The sequence below is a fragment of the Protopterus annectens genome, chromosome 2.part2, assembly GCF_019279795.1.
Source record: "Protopterus annectens isolate FY-2018-M chromosome 2.part2, PAN1.0, whole genome shotgun sequence".
Taxonomy (NCBI): Eukaryota; Metazoa; Chordata; order Ceratodontiformes; family Protopteridae; genus Protopterus; species Protopterus annectens.
The window spans coordinates 524,838,631-524,854,099 of NC_056730.1; the positions used below are offsets into that span (position 1 = coordinate 524,838,631).

Below are 15,469 nucleotides of genomic sequence, written 5' to 3' on the forward strand. Positions count from 1 at the left end.
ACATTTGCTTTAATCAGCTCACACACAAGCCAAGACTAAAGGGTCATCCACTAGAAGGGGTCCTTAGTCTTTGGAGACACCATTTGGAGAATCTGTCCCATTTAAAAATGTAGCTCTCCTTGCGGTAGGTTTCCTAGCCTCCTGCAGGGTAGAAAGCACATCCTCTGTGTAGCAGTGTCTGAAGGGTACTAGAAGTTTATCACCCAGAGAGTAAAGCTCAGCATCTCTAGGTGTGATTGATGAGAGTTCCCTTCTGTTGTGCGAGTAGGTCCACCTTGTGAGCTAAGCTTGTGGTGACTGCCCTTTTGCAAGGGATTGTAGGAGGAAACAATGCTGTCTTGGCAAGTAGGAAGTCACCAGCAAGACTTAGCATGTCTCTCCTGATCTTCAGGACAGCTTTCTGAATGTGAGGGGAAGGAGGAGGCGTACAGTAACCATCCCTTCCATGAGACGGTGAAGGCGTTCACTCTAAGCTATGGGAGATTGGTGTTTGGTACAGAATTGTCAGTTGTCTGTTTGGGGAGGGGACAAACAGATCTATATGCGGTGTATCCCATCGGTGGACCATGTCTAAGGAAAACTTCCATGTTTAACATCCACTTGTGATGTAGAAAGAATGATCTGCTTACAGCAGATGCCTGAAGGTTGCCCTGGAAAGGGATGTACATTGCCTGAAGGCTGCCCTGGAAAAGGATGTACATTGCCTGTAGGGATAAGTTGTTCTGTAAGGCTAATTCTCAAATTTTGCACTGCCAGCCTGCACAGAAGATAGGACCTGGTCCCCCCATTTGTTGGATGTACCACATGACAGTGGTGTGGTCAGATTAGCAGAGGGCCTGGCTGAAGGATAAGGAGAAAAGCCTTCAGGGATAAATGAACCGCCGTTATTTCCCTGACATTGATATGCTTCCTCAAGAGGGATGCCTGCCAAGGTGCTTGTACCTCAAAGTCCCTTCATGGTAGCCTCCCAGCTCAGATCCGATGCATCTGTTGCGCTAGTGTGGGGGGTAGAAGGGGTAGTCCTGGATTCCTTTGAACCTGTTGTATCCACCACCTTAGTTCCATTTGTACACAAGGTAGGAAGGGTACTTGGAAGTCTAGAGGATGGCTGTGCTGGGACTATACATTCTTTAAATACCACTGTAGCTCCCTCATGTGCATCCTGGCTGGGGGAAGCATAGGGATGGTGGCTGCCACAAGTCCCAGAAGGCACATAAACGGTCTTCCTGACAGCTGGTCTATCTGGAGTATCTGGAGGAGGTCTTGGAAATGGTTTGTCAGGGAGATTACTTTGTCTTGAGGTAAAAATGTCTTCATTAGGTCTGTCCGAATCCTGCAACCCAGGAAGACCTTGTCTTGTTCTGGGGATAGGGATGACTTTGGGAGGTTCAGTATGAAACAGTCTCTGAAGCAGAAGCAGGAACAGAGAACTGGAGATGATTTTTGAGGGTCTCTTTCTGCAAGAATCAAAATGGTAGGGATAGACCCTTGGTCCTGCAGAAGACTATGGCGAGAGCTAGGCATTTGGTGAAAACCCTTGGTGCAGTGGACAAACCAAAGGGCAAGGCAGTAAATTTAAAATGAGCAAGGCCCAGCAAAGCGCAATCATTTCATGGCTTGGGTGTACGGGATGTGGAGGCAAGCCTCCTTCAGGTCCAAAGTGGCCATGAATGTTTGTAGTGGGAACAGTGGAAGCAGGGTCTGTAGGGGCAGCATTCAGACAGAGGGGACTTTTTAGAAAAAGGTTTAGAATGGATAAATCCAGGATTTGTCTCCATGGGCCATCCTTTTTTGGAACTAGGAAAATTATGGGAGTAAACACCTTTTTCTTGTCCTAATGGCTCAGGTTTTATGATGCCTTGTGCCTGTAGATTCTGGATAATGTGGGGAATTAAGTGAAGCTGATTTTTGGGGTGGGAAAGGAATGCCCTGTGTGGTGGGTCTTTCCTGCCAGGATAGAAAATATCCTTTTTTCATTACTGCCAGCATCCAGCAGTCTGTGGGGATTTCTTTCCAAAGGGGCAGAGACTGGAAGACAAGGCAGTCACGCATTGTAGCCATTATTCCTGTCCTGAAAAGACTTGTCTTTGGGATGGCTGAGAAGTGGTAGCCTTTGAAGTTTGCCTACTAGTCCTTTTCCTATGCCTGCTAGAGGAAAGGGTGGTCGCAGAAGGGGCCCTTCGGACATGGGATATCTAGCAGGATAACTTCTATAGTACTTGGGAATGGGAGAGACCAGCAGGTGTTTAATATCCTCTAGCTCTTTGCTATTCTTCTGTATTTTTAAATAGCTCTGCAGACTACTTACCAAACACAAGGTTATGGATCAAGAGAAGCATCTAGGATTTGGACTAAAATTTTCTGGCAATGGTTGGAGCTCAAGCCAGGAGTACCTATGCAGAACTGATGCAGTTGCAGCTGATCTAGCAGAGGCCTCTGCTGCGTCATAACTGCATCTAATGGAGTGCCTGGCCACCTGGGATGCCAGGGATAGCTTAGATGCTACTTCAGTTTTGTTAGCAGGGTCCGGGAAGGAGCTCATGGTTAGCAGGGTCCGGGAAGGAGCTCATGGTTAGCAGGGTCCGGGAAGGAGCTCATGGTTAGCAGGGTCCGGAAGGAGCTCATGGTTAGCAGGGTCCGGGAAGGAGCTCATGGTTAGCAGGGTCCGGGAAGGAGCTCATGGTTAGCAGGGTCCGGGAAGGAGCTCATGGTTAGCAGGGTCCGGGAAGGAGCTCACTGTTAGCAGGGTCCGGGAAGGAGCTCACTGTTAGCAGGGTCCGGGAAGGAGCTCACTGTTAGCAGGGTCCGGGAAGGAGCTCATGGTTAGCAGGGTCCGGGAAGGAGCTCATGGTTAGCAGGGTCCGGGAAGGAGCTCATGGTTAGCAGGGTCCGGGAAGGAGCTCACTGTTAGCAGGGTCCGGGAAGGAGCTCACTGTTAGCAGGGTCCGGGAAGGAGCTCACTGTTAGCAGGGTCCGGGAAGGAGCTCACTGTTAGCAGGGTCCGGGAAGGAGCTCATGGTTAGCAGGGTCCGGGAAGGAGCTCATTGTTAGCAGGGTCCGGGAAGGAGCTCATTGTTAGCAGGGTCCGGGAAGGAGCTCATTGTTAGCAGGGTCCGGGAAGGAGCTCATGGTTAGCAGGGTCCGGGAAGGAGCTCATGGTTAGCAGGGTCCGGGAAGGAGCTCATGGTTAGCAGGGTCCGGGAAGGAGCTCACTGTTAGCAGGGTCCGGGAAGGAGCTCACTGTTAGCAGGGTCCGGGAAGGAGCTCACTGTTAGCAGGGTCCGGGAAGGAGCTCACTGTTAGCAGGGTCCGGGAAGGAGCTCACTGTTAGCAGGGTCCGGGAAGGAGCTCACTGTTAGCAGGGTCCGGGAAGGAGCTCATTGTTAGCAGGGTCCGGGAAGGAGCTCATTGTTAGCAGGGTCCGGGAAGGAGCTCATTGTTAGCAGGGTCCGGGAAGGAGCTCATTGTTAGCAGGGTCCGGGAAGGAGCTCATTGTTAGCAGGGTCCGGGAAGGAGCTCACTGTTAGCAGGTTCCGGAAGGAGCTCATTGTTAGCAGGGTCCGGGAAGGAGCTCATTGTTAGCAGGGTCCGGGAAGGAGCTCATTGTTAGCAGGGTCCGGGAAGGAGCTCATTGTTAGCAGGGTCCGGGAAGGAGCTCATTGTTAGCAGGGTCCGGAAGGAGCTCATTGTTAGCAGGGTCCGGGAAGGAGCTCATTGTTAGCAGGGTCCGGGAAGGAGCTCATTGTTAGCAGGGTCCGGGAAGGAGCTCATTGTTAGCAGGGTCCGGGAAGGAGCTCATTGTTAGCAGGGTCCGGGAAGGAGCTCATTGTTAGCAGGGTCCGGGAAGGAGCTCATTGTTAGCAGGGTCCGGGAAGGAGCTCATTGTTAGCAGGGTCCGGGAAGGAGCTCATTGTTAGCAGGGTCCGGGAAGGAGCTCATTGTTAGCAGGGTCCGGGAAGGAGCTCATTGTTAGCAGGGTCCGGGAAGGAGCTCATTGTTAGCAGGGTCCGGGAAGGAGCTCATTGTTAGCAGGGTCCGGGAAGGAGCTCATTGTTAGCAGGGTCCGGGAAGGAGCTCATTGTTAGCAGGGTCCGGAAGGAGCTCATTGTTAGCAGGGTCCGGGAAGGAGCTCATTGTTAGCAGGGTCCGGAAGGAGCTCATTGTTAGCAGGGTCCGGAAGGAGCTCATTGTTAGCAGGGTCCGGGAAGGAGCTCATTGTTAGCAGGGTCCGGGAAGGAGCTCATTGTTAGCAGGGTCCGGGAAGGAGCTCATTGTTAGCAGGGTCCGGGAAGGAGCTCATTGTTAGCAGGGTCCGGAAGGAGCTCATTGTTAGCAGGGTCCGGGAAGGAGCTCATTGTTAGCAGGGTCCGGGAAGGAGCTCATTGTTAGCAGGGTCCGGGAAGGAGCTCATTGTTAGCAGGGTCCGGAAGGAGCTCATTGTTAGCAGGGTCCGGAAGGAGCTCATTGTTAGCAGGGTCCGGGAAGGAGCTCATTGTTAGCAGGGTCCGGGAAGGAGCTCATTGTTAGCAGGGTCCGGGAAGGAGCTCATTGTTAGCAGGGTCCGGGAAGGAGCTCATTGTTAGCAGGGTCCGGGAAGGAGCTCATTGTTAGCAGGGTCCGGGAAGGAGCTCATTGTTAGCAGGGTCAGGGAAGGAGTTCAGAAGTGTAGAGGCTTGAGATACCAAGCCCAGGGCATATTTTACCATATGTGTTTGGTAGTCAATTGCTCTGAAGGCCTGGGTGGAAGAGTCTCTTCTTGCCCAGCCTATCCATAATTTTACTGTCTTTATCAGAAGGTAAAAGATGAAAAAGGGAGCAAATCTAGATCACCCATCTGGAGACTCAGCTATAACAGGGAACGTCAAAGGGGGGGGGGTTACTAGGAATTTGTGGTCATGAGGCACTTTATAGAAATGGTCTGGTCTCTGGGGCAGGTAGCTGAAAGGGCTCAGGAAGCAAATGTGTCAAGGTATGCAGGGATCAATGGAGGAATGGCTGATGGGGAGGGTGATTCAACCTAACAACTCACAAGTACCTTTTGAGTTTGCCATTTGGGAAGTATCCCATTTGTAGTACTCTTTCATCTTAGTGATGGTTTCACCAAAGGTTAGGTCTTCTAGGAGATTTTCCAACAGAATCCTCATCTGGATAGCAACATTCCAGGGGGGAGGCTATTTGTGATGAATAGGTGATGGACTCTTGTGGAAGAGGAGAGGGCCTCTAATTCTTCCTGAGGAATAGAGGGAAGGAGTGAGGCAGAAGTAGGCCTTGGGCTGAGCACTGGAATAAAGGGGGCGGAGGAGGGTGCAGGCCTAAGGGCCATGAAGGCCTGCATCAGGGACTGAGTAAAGGACTGCCAGTCCAGTTGTTTTTCAGGGGGAAAAGATAAGTTTATTTTTTGCGTTCTTTTAAAAGGTGTTTGGAGAGATATGTAGGCGTCGATTCTGGGGCCTTAGCAAAGGAAGGAAACTTGATTCTGGAGATCCAGAAGGATGTCCGGTAGAACCTGGTTCTCCCTCGATATCAGGAATAACCGACGTCAGAGACATCTCTGCGGACCGCTACGGATACAGCTCCCTTGAGGGGAGCTGTAGAAGCAGATTAGCAGACAACCCTCAACCCCAGAGAGAGAAAGTGGTAGTAGGCCGAGAAACGTTGGCCCTTTTCTTTGGTGGTTCTATCGGGTCGGCAGATTCTGGATCCAACCCAAGGGCTCGCTTCTTAAGCCTTTGATTTTTTAAGTACAGGTTGAGGGCAGCCAAACAGCTTTTAAGTTTTAAGGATGAAGGATTGGCAGATGGCGCAGGAGATATGGTAGCGTTTCCAGGCTAGACATAAGACGCCACGGTCATGGGCGTCCTTATGCAGAATTTGACTCATCGGCATTTAGCCTTCCTAACGAATATAGGTTAATATAAAAACCAGCAAACCAAGCTCAAGCAAGTAATATAAAAAATCCCTAACAGGGTACTTTACTTTGGGTGTCTTGATAAAGAGGAGTGATGCGATGTTAAGACGACAGAAAAATTCAGAGATCTGTGCGTGCAGACGTGCGTGTGACGTCCCACGCACAGATAGCAACCAGGCTGAAAGCTATTGTATAGGAACAGATGTTTGGGTCACCTGAGGCGGAGGATACCACAGTAAGAATACTGCAACATGAGAATAGGAGGACATCATTGATTCACCACACAGTTTTAGAAGCCAAGTCTCCAAGCTAGATACTTTGTTCAATAAGGACAACCTGAATGGACAGAAATGAACAAAATGCCAATTGCTATGTCACAAAAAGCAGAATAAGCTGCTGTCCCAATTAGTTATATGCCAAGGATGTCCCGAGCTGCTCTACTCTGGAGGCATCTAACCATTCTAATCTAATTTTGGAACTCCATAAACTCTACCTATGGCTAATTTCAAATGGATAAGAAATACTACAGCAATGACTCATCTACCACCTTAGTTACGTTTATGGACAAGGTAGGAAGGGTATTTGGAAGTTTGGAGGATGGCTGTGCTGGGGCCATACGTTCTTTAAATACCACTGTAGCTCCCTCATGTGCATCCTAGCTAGGGGAAAGTTGAAGTTCACACCAAGTTGTTGCCGCTGTACACTCAGTGAATTTTCTTCACATAAGAGTTTGTTGAAAAAAGGGAAGCATACATGATACCCGAGCTTGTCTATGGTCTTTGTCAAAGGACAAGTACCACCCTCCAAAATTAGAAATCTATGACAAGGTGGACAACACCTAAAGCTTCTGTGTCCTGTGATGTGAGACTCTGAGGAAATGTGCTTGATCAGAGTGATGGATTCCTACAAGGCTCTAACAGTCTCAGAAAGAGCAACTCCGTACAAAGCAGCAAGTCTCTAAAGAACAGCCCCAAAGACAAAAGAACGAAGACCTGGTATGAAGAGCAGTCCACAGCCTGCATTGTGGGACGTTCATGCTCCTTTTTGGGGATGTACCCAGATTATGGAGTAGGTGGTGCCCACTACAATAGTACTGCTCAATTTTGAATTTTGTCTCTGCCCTGACCCTTGTACAAGTTTCGGTTTTCATGACAAATCACAAGGATTTCAGTCAACAATGCAAGAGTTTCTCAGTTACTGTTCAAAAAATGTATGCTCATACAAGTTGTTCCATTACCTTTTTAATTATAGCAATATTTAAAAACTGCCACATTTTTCCTTAATCCCCCCATTCCTGAGCAAATTTAAAGTAACAATCAGCCCAAAGCTGCCGCACCCCATATTCAGAGGAACAACCCCACATTTAATATACACAGTTAAAGAATCTGCAAGTGCAACCTTAACCACCCCACCTATGTAGCCAGTCCACAAGCTTGCAAAATCTAAATTGTACAATTTGCAAATCATATTGTAAAAGCTCAGTCTGAATTAAGAGTTTACATACCAATCATTAAATTTCAAAGCTGAATGACCACTGTTTGAACTGTACATGCTCAATGACTGCATAACAGTGAGGCGTGGCAAGGAACAAATTACTCCAACTATACTGCAGTGGTGGTGCTGCGGTAGTGTTGTCGCCTCACAGTTAGACGTTTCCCGTTCGATTCTCAGAGCGTCTTCCATGTAGCGACATGCGTGAATGGGCGTTCCTTCATTGAAGGTTGTGCGTTAGGCCCGGCAAGCCAGTACGCAAAAATCTACTGCCAATCATTAGCGGACCGGAGTTCCGCTGTGGCGACCCTTAACCGGGAAAAGCCAAGACACAAACAAATACACTGCTGGAATCTAGACAGCTATCAAACTTCCTGGGCTCACAAAGTACCCAGTGGCATTAGGGAACCTTGTAAGGTAAAACTAATCACAATCTTAAAAAGGAGCAAAAAACACTGGTTAATTGAACATTAATTTAACACCTGTTGGATCAGCCTCATTAAATCAGCATTTTAACTTCCAAATTTTTCAGTGTCAAGAAATAAACATTTACATCATTTCCAACAGGCCGCATACCTCAGATTGTTGTATTCAACTATTAAATACTGTCAAGCACTTAGAAAATTCACCTTCCCAGACTATAAAACATTTCTGTAAGGCAAAATAGAGAAAAATGAGTAAACAATCAAATTCTAGCAGAGAAGCATTTACTACTATATGCCAGAGTGAAAGGAGTCAAACAGGCTTCATATATCAGCAGTAATGCAAGCTTACCTAATCAAAATTTTCAACATTTTGATGATTCCAAGATGGTGGTAGTCTGAGAAGCACCCTCTCCTCAGCTCCCTCTTCATTGGCTGGGTTATATAATAAATCCATTGAATTCTCGGATATAAACCATATATTTTAAAAATCAAACTCTGAGAAAAGGAATCGAAAACTGAAACATATCTATCCATGGGAATACTACGATAATTCAGCACGGTTTAATCTACAACAAGGGGACAGCGATCTTGCACATGGATTCTAGAGGCCTGAATTTCAGCACCACAGCAACTGACAGTACTCTTAAGTTAAGGATGCCGAAGGAAATTGAAAATATGGACATTCAAAATACTAAGGCAAAATTTTCTGCTATTTCAAATTCACCAGAGAAAGAAGCAAAAAGACCGAGAACTTCTAAATGCCTGCAAGAACAAATAAAAGTTCCAGTGAAACAGAAAGTGGACGGAACACTACAGACTGACGAGCTGAAAGTGCCCTACTTCCACTACACTCAGCGATTCAAGAATTGTCAGAAAAAATGAGCTCCTTCGGAACTACAATAAATAAAATAGCAGATCGGCTAGATTTAGTAGAGGATAAATCTAAATCAAATGAAATAGAAATTGAGCATCTAAAAAGAAAATACAGAGACAAAACAGTATCTGACATCCAAGAAAAGATTGTAGACCTAGAGGCCAGAAGTAGACGCAATAACCTGATAATCAGAGGTCTGTCCGAGAAGTACGAATCCTATCAACTAACCGAAACTATTACTCAAATCTTTAACAATCTTTTACAAGTTAATAACTCTCCAACTAAATATACCATTGAAAGAGCGCACAGAGCCCTACGGAAACATCAGGCATCCTTACCCCCAAGGCCCATCTACGTGAAAATGCTCAACTTCGAAGATGCACAAAACATTCTTATAGCCTACAAAAAAAATCAAACAACTTCACTTGGAACAACCAAAACATTAATATTTCTCAAGACCTACCCATTGAAATTAGAGAAAAATCGATGCAAACTTTCCCCGTATTATTGCTCGGAAAATAAAATTTCAAATGAGGTTTCCGCACTCACTATCATTTACCTTTAAAGATGCGAAATTCACTGTGTCTTCACCAAAAGAAGTGGACACAATTTTCTTAAAATGCTTCGGCTCAGTGCCCTCCACTCACTAATTGCTCCAGAGGCTTGTGCTTGAAGGACTGTGACTGTCTTTTGCATCTTATGCCTCTCCGTTTGTCAGTTTACCTTCCAAATAATTGGAAAATAATAAATGCTTAAATGCCCGAGTTGGATTGCTATCAGATCTAATGGGACCATTCATATCGCTTTTAGTTGACCCGGGGATCCGTGAACGGTAACAGAGGCAGGTTCTGAATGTTACTCACCTAAACCCGGAAACACAACAAATAAACTTCAACTGCTACTACGGGGAAACTCAGATACCTTTAACATCGGTGGCTGGCGATGACTGAACTAACTCTGCAGCGTGTATGAAAAACGGAACACATTAAACTGTCTTGCCCATTAGGGCGAGAGGTAATTGCTTCCTAGATACCATCTAAATTGTTATGATTACACTAAACCGGGACTAATGTATTTTGCTTTGCGACCATGCACCGAAGCTACTGCCCGTACATCTTATTATGGCTAGAGGTTCATTGCGAAGCTCAGTACCCACTTGTATACGTCTCCAGGCACTTAATATCATTGTACACTTTTAGTGTATTGTCAATGGAACACGAAATGTAGGACTGTATTATTTGCTGTTTTGGATACACTAATTGCATGAGCTCATACTTAAGAGCATGCTTCACTGATGCTCCCCTCTTAGTTTTGCTTACACATTTTTATTATTCTACCAAAGTTAGTAGTATGGTATTCTGCTTTTTCACTGCCTGTAGTACAAAGCTAGTTCCACACTAAGGATTCTACAAATGTTTAATAAAAATAGTACATCACCATATTTTAGAAATCAGGAAATCATAAAAAAAGTGAATAAATTATCGGATTGCCAAGGGCAGCTGCTATATAGGTTGTAGAAATCTATTTGGAACCGAACTAGATAGACGCCAAGATAAGAAGGTTTATTATGTCTGCACACCTCTACTTCTGAACACGTGTGGGGCAAATATGCTTGCATGTTTCCTCTGGTATCTGACACTGTCCAAACCTATTTCATCTCAAAGACACTGCGTCACTCAGACCCTTCTTGACCAAATAGTTAGAAATCTAAAAACATCAAAGTCACAGTAGGAGCTGCTGATGATTATTGGATTTTGCCACTCTGTATGCAGTGCAATTTGGGGATTATGCTAGTGACTTTACTGCACTGCTAGTTGGAATGAGTTTACTGGAGTAAATATGTTGAAGATAAGGGCAACAACCCCCCTTGGATAAAATTTGGGATGGATTATTTTCACTGATCATGTATTATAATGCTCTGCCTTTCCTATGCTCATGCATCTTGAACCCAGAACCAACTCAAATCTAACAAAATCGGGGGCGTAAATGTAATGAGATTGCCACTGTCAGTAACTCCTTTCCGCCACTAGTGACAGCTTTGTCATTTAGGTGGCAGTACCCCCCCATCTTTGGGCGAGAACTGATCCAATGGTATAAAACCAGCTGCGAGACCCTGCAGTACATTCTCTTAAATAACATTAATATATCTTTAGGTAAAGTAAATATATATATTGTAAGGCTGGTGTTCTTATATTATCATTATTTATTATTGTTTGTTTTATGCACTCACTTCTTAGCTTTACATGTTAATCTCACATCTTTTAGACACCGGAATTATCCTGGCTTGTAAAAATATATATAATATAAACTAAGAACATGATACACTAAAGCTCCAGTTCCATTCATCATGTTTTGTTTTTCTTGGTTTTAAACATTTTATGTTCAGACACATTTTTATTGACAATTTTTCATTTTATTTTGGTCAGTTGTTTGATTTCAAAACACAATTTGTAAAGACCTGACTTTTGTATGCAGTAGCACTATTTAAGAAGCTTTGAGATCAGCTTTTTCCCCACACATTGATGTCAGCGAGTTTTAACCAGTTGGTTGGTCCATTCAAATGTACCATGTGTTAATTGTGTATTTAAGGAGTTTTTTTTTACATTGGTTACCTTTTGATGTTTGCCTGAAGTTCAGTTTTCTTGAATGAAAAGTGGATGTTAATAAAACACTTAATATTGGACTCTTTGCTGCTGGTTCTGCTGACGTGGATTTTGTTTTATTTATTTTAGTTTGTTTCAACTTTTGTTGCTTCAGTCAGTTTGTTTTGTATCCACTGCCAGTAGTTTCTACCGGTAGCATTCAACTGGTAGCACTTATGGAACTGGAAGAAGGTGCTTGTTTGGACAATTCTGCACTGGTTTCTTTCACTAACATGGTTAAAAAACGTAATGAACGGATGGATGTGCTTTCCCAACGTTTGGATGGGCTAGCAGCAGTCAAGGGAAACACTGACAATTTGGCGGAAGACGTTCTTGGAGTTGGTTTGGCCCCTGATGCGACAGCTGACACCAGTGGTGGGTCGAATGACCGTGAGGACAGTGGAAGTTCCATCTCAATTGTTCCTAGGGTTCCTGTACATCCTGGACCTACTGGTGAACGTCCCAGGACCAGTTCATCTCTGAGCCGAAATGGAGACTTACTGAATGTTACATCTTGGTTGAATGAGCAACTCCCAGTTTTTGAGAACAGGAATGGGTTCGTGTCTATTGACACAGGGACATCAGAAGCTCCTTTAGTGGACTTTTTGAAGACCTTGGACCACAAATCTTTAAAGGTAAAGAAGCTTCAGTTAGAGATTTCCTATTTTAATGAATGTTAAAAAGTGGGGGTTGTGCCAAAGGGCTTGCGCTCTTGGCAGTACCCCACTGGACTGACAGCTGGTTCAGAGTTCCATAGTGAGCGGATTAGTTTGTTTCAAAGACATGGACATGAGTTAATGGACTTAATGGCCAAATTTTATCAGAAATTTATAGACAATTTGAGTGCTGAAATTGAAATTTTGGATACCAACATCAAGTCACATGTAGACTTTAACAGGTATAATTATGAGTATAAACGAATTTTTTCGACCATAGACCAACAGATATCTCATATGGAGATGAAAATGAAAAAACTGAAGAGAGACAGATGCATACAATAAACAAACTGCATATCCCCCCCTCCCCCATTCTCGGAGTGTTGGCGACAGTCTAGGTGCTCCAGTCAACCTGACTCATGGGGTTATGAGGCAGATAGCTAGACCAAGTAGGCCAGCCACTGGAGAGGATGTGGAGGATGTTGTTCCTACAGAAAATGTTGTAACTGATGGTGGCAGGGATGAGGTTTCTTGTTCTACACAGTCTTTTTCCTCGAACCAGGGACAGAACCATCAGAGGTTTTACAACACGAGGAGCTATCACAGGAACAGCAAGAAGCCTTTTCAGAAGTAATGAGAAGGACAAAACCTGACATTATTAGTAACAGTTTTGGAGTTTTTTTGTTTACAACTATTAGAGTTTTACAACCACTGTGGAGATGTCCGATTTTCAAAAGGTCTCACTTTTGTTCCATGGAGACATTTTAATCTAGCCCACACACTGCTCAATTTAAAGTTGTTTATACGCAAGTTGAATTTGTTAATTTTTGGTAACACTGTTTGACAAAAAAACTTTTGAGAGTTCCAAGTACATTTAACCCCCCTATTCACCCTTTACTTTATTTGAACATTTGTGTGAAACCGAAATTAGAAACTTAAGTCAACTGTTGTAGGACACTTCCGAACAAAAACCTGACTGATGACGAAGTTGACTTGGACACTTTAAAAAGTTTACCCGTCAGGATTCTCAAACCTGACAAGGGGGGTGGTTTAGTACTAATGGACACTTGTCAATATGAAAACTGTCTTACCCACATGTTATTGCAGGATGCTTATACACAGTCTAGCATTAACGAATTGAATGCAGCGTATAGGTGCATCCATGCTTTCTTGAATTATTTTTAGAAAATGTTATAGAACAAGATGTGCTGAAATATTTGACTGTTTCGTTCCCCAAGATTCCAACAGTTTTCGGACTACCCAAGATCCATAAAGATGTGTACAACCCTCCGATGAGGCTATTGGTTAATGCTAGAGGTTCAAACTTACCCGATAGCCAAATACGTGGACAATATACTGAAAAAATACGTTGAAAAGGAAACATTTGTAAAGACTCTTGGGCTTTTTTAAAAGCCATGGGTGCTTTACAATTCAAGAGAGGTCATAGATTTTTGACAATAGACGTAAAAGACCTTTATACGTCTATCTCTCATGCTGCAGGGATTGACTGGGTCACTGACCGTTTACTGCATCATAACGCTAGCAGTGTAGAAATCAGATTGGTGCAGGAACTGCTGGACGTCATCTTGAAGTACAACTTTGTAACATTTGGGGGAAGAGAGATTTACAGAAGACTGGTGTAGCCATGGGCTCACCAGTAGGGGCCAGTTTTGCTAACATTGTAATGGCTGAATGGGAACACAGACATGTGTTTGGTAATCGCAACGGTCAGTTCAAAATTGATTTTTACACCAGATTTTTGGACGACAACTTTATATTGACAGAAGGTTCAACTAATGATGTGGGGACCTTCATGGCCCATCTTAATTCCAGCACGTCTTTTTTGAATTTTACATTTGTAGAGTCTGATTCTAGAATTTCTTATCTTGATGTAGACTTATACAAAGATTTTTCTGCTGGTAGCTTCAAGGCCAAAATATACCGTAAGAGTTCCTATTCTAACACCACGTTAGACTTTACTAGTGCCCACCCTGAGCACCAAAAAAGAGGGGTAGTCAAGGGGCAACTTGTGCGCGCTGCTCGAATGGTAACTGACGATGAACCCTTTTTAGAAGAATGTGAGTTGATTAAGGGATTGTTTCTACACAGAGGTTACCCAGACAAGTTTATTCACGACCTGGTTACTGAGGTCCAGACTAAAAGGTATGGGGGTGTTTATAAACCTATTTTACAAAGCAGTTTGTTCACAAGTTGTCCACTAGAACATTCAACTCCAGTTATGCCTGAAGTCTTTGTAGACAAGAAAGTAGACACTTCTATTTCTTTCATCACTAATTATAGTGCTGAGATTCACTTAATCAAGGAGGTGTTGGTCAGGAACTGGAGTATTTTCTGGTGTGACTATGCCTTACAAGCCAGGTTTGGTACTTTGCCTAGTTTTATATACAGGAGGGGTGATAACCTCAAACGGATACTAGAAACAAAAAAGGACACTCGTGTTAGAGTAGAGGGCACTTTCAAATGTGAGAGTTGTAACATGTGCAGGCATATTGCCACTGGTTCGAGATTCAAAATTGCTGGGTCTTCTTTCTCCACTGTTGGTAGATTCAACTGTAAATCTCGATCGGTTGTTTATTTAGCTTGCTGCCAGTCTTGCCCAGCGTTTTATGTGGGCAAGACTGACAGAGGTTTTAACGAAAGAATCTATGAGCATTTATATTGTATTAGGAAAAACAAGTGTGAAAACGCTTTGGCAAAACATATTAATGACCACCCTCAGCACAGTTTTACTTTCAGGGTGTTAGGACAGGTTTCCTTTGACATCGGGGGGGGGGGGGGGGGTCCTTTTCAACTATTAGAGTGTGATTTGGCAGCTGAAACTCTGTTCATATAGACCTCCAGGTCTTAACGACAGAGTAAGTTTAGCTTGCATTTTGAAACTCAGAAGTATGCAGAGATAATCTTATTATTTTTCATTTTTATTCTTCATTTATGACTCATTTTTTATGTTTTACTTTTTATTTTTTGTCAGCAAATTGGTTCCATTCATCATGTTTTGTTTTTCTTGGTTTTAAACATTTTATGTTCAGACACATTTTTATTGACAATTTTTCATTTTATTTGGGTCAGTTTGATTTCAAAACACAATTTGTAAAGACCTAACTTTTGTATGCAGTAGCACTTTAAGAAGCTTTGAGATCAGCTTTTTCCCACACATTGACGTCAGCGAGTTTTAACCAGTTGGTCGGTCCATTCAAATGTACCATGTGTTGTTAATTGTGTATTTAAGGAGTTTTTTTTTACATTTGTTACCTTTTGATGTTTGTCTGAAGTTCAGTTTTCTTGAACGAAAAGTGGATGTTAATAAAACTTAATATTGGACTCTTTGCTGCTGGTTCTGCTGACGTGGATTTTGTTTATTTTAGTTTCAACTTTTGTTGCTTCAGTCATTAACTAAGAACATGATACACTAAAGCACACCAGGATTACATCCGAATCACCTCTATTACTAA

At 43.8% G+C, this 15,469-nt stretch overlaps 1 protein-coding gene and 1 non-coding gene across 3 annotated transcripts in view; both read right to left on the bottom strand.

Moving 5' to 3' along the window:
* Positions 1 to 15,469, bottom strand: part of NOP56 (NOP56 ribonucleoprotein) — a 200,517-nt gene that overhangs the window by 46,766 nt on the left and 138,282 nt on the right. The window lies entirely within an intron of this gene.
* On the bottom strand, positions 7,887 to 7,962 carry LOC122796094. Its single transcript, XR_006363927.1, has one exon. It is a non-coding gene; the product is annotated as a small nucleolar RNA SNORD57 (small nucleolar RNA).